Source organism: Chiloscyllium plagiosum, chromosome 31 (genome assembly GCF_004010195.1).
Source record: "Chiloscyllium plagiosum isolate BGI_BamShark_2017 chromosome 31, ASM401019v2, whole genome shotgun sequence".
Taxonomy (NCBI): domain Eukaryota; kingdom Metazoa; phylum Chordata; class Chondrichthyes; order Orectolobiformes; family Hemiscylliidae; genus Chiloscyllium; species Chiloscyllium plagiosum.
Window position 1 is genome coordinate 35,270,669 of NC_057740.1, and position 2,010 is coordinate 35,272,678.

The following is a 2,010-nucleotide window of genomic DNA, read 5'->3' on the forward strand; positions in this document are numbered from 1 at the left end:
CTGTGGAAAAGGATATGGAAGATATAGACTGTAGGGAAATAGATGGTGACATCTTGCAAAATGTCCAGATTACAGAGGAGGAAGTGCTGGATGTCTTGAAACGGTTAAAGGTGGATAAATCCCCAGGGCCTGATCAGGTGTACCCGAGAGCTCTGTGGGAAGCTAGAGAAGTGATTGCTGGGCCTCTTGCTGAGATATTTATATCATTGATAGTCACAGGTGAGGTGCCGGAAGACTGGAGGTTGGCAAACGTGGTGCCACTGTTTAAGAAAAGGTTCCCCATGGGAGACTGATTAGCAAGGTTAGATCTCATGAACTAGCCTCAGATTACAACAGGATTTGGACCAGATGGGCCAATGGGCTGAAAGTGGCAGATGGAGTTTATTTCAGATAAATGCAAGGTGCTGCATTTTGGGAAAGCAAATCTTAGCAGGACTTATACACTTAATGGTAAGGTCCGAGGGAGTGTTGCTGAACAAAGAGACCTTGGAGTGCAAGTTCATAACTGCTTGAAAGTGGAGTCGCAGGTAGATAGGATAGTGAAGAAGATGTTTGGTATGCTTTCCTTTATTGGTCAGAGTATTGAGTACAGGAGTTGGGAGGTCATGTTGCGGCTGTACAGGATATTGGTTAGGCCACTGTTGGAATATTGCGTGCAATTCTGGTTTCCTTCCTATCGGAAAGATGTTGTGAAACTTGACAGGGTTCAGAAAAGATTTACAAGGATGTTGCCAGGGTTGGAGGATCTGAGCTACAGGCAGAGGCTGAACAGGCTGGGGCTGTATTCCCTGGAGTGTCGGAGGCTGAGGGGTGACCTTATAGAGGTTTACAAAATTATGAGGGGCATGGAAAGGACAAATAGGCAAAGTCTTTTCCCTGGGTTTGGGGAGTCCAGAACTAGAGGGCATAGGGTGAGAGGGGAAAGATATAAAAGAGACGTAAGGGGCAACTTTTCCACGCAGAGGTGTTACGTGTATGGAATGAGCTGCTAGAGGATGTGGTGGAGGCTGGTACAATTGCAACATTTAAGAGGCATTTGGATGGGTATATGGATAGGAAGGGTTTGGAGGGATATAGGCCGGGCGCTGGCAGTTGGAACTAGATTTGGTTGGGATATCTGGTTGGCATGGGCGAGTTGGATTGAAGGGTCTGTTTCCATGCTGTACATCTCTATGACTCTATGACTCTATATCTGGTCAGCATGGACAAGTTGGACCAAAGGGTCTGTTTCCATGCTGTACACACTTTGACTCTATGACCCTAGGGGGATATGGGCCAATTGTTGGCAAATGGGACAAGATTAATTTCGGATATCTGGTTAGCATGGACGAGTTGGACTGAAGGGTCTGCTTCCGTGCTGTACATCTCTGTGACTCTGTGATTCTCGGACAATGCTGGGAGCAATGACATAAGAAGAAAGAGAAATGATGCCTTGCAAGTAGACTTTTGGGAGTTTGGTAGGAAATTCACAAGCAAGACGTCCAAGGTGTAATCTCCAGACTACACCCGATGGCATTCAATAGTGAATGTTGGAATAGAAGGAGATGCATTCATATCCTGAGAGATTGTGCAGGAGGGAAGGCTTTTAGAATCCAGAGGCATTGAAATTGTTTCTGGGGAATGTCGGACCTGTGCAAGTTTGCTGGGTTACACCTCAACAGGACCAATATCATCACGGGGAGGTTTGCTAATACTTTTTGGGTGAATTTAAACTACATGTACAGAGAGAGATGGGATCCTTACAGAGGAGCTGAGGTGGAATTGCAAATAAGCAAATCTAGGATGCAGAGGAAACAAGGTAAAAACAATAATCCAGATGCTGGAAACCAGATTCTGGATTAGTGGTGCTGGAAGAGCACAGCAGTTCAGGCAGCATCCGAGGAGCTTCAGCAAAATCGACGTTTCGGGCAAAAGCCCTTCATCAGGAATAAAGGCAGAGAGCCTGAAGCGTGGAGAGATAAGCTAGAGGAGAGTGGGGGTGGGGAGAGAGTAGCATAGAGTACAATAGGT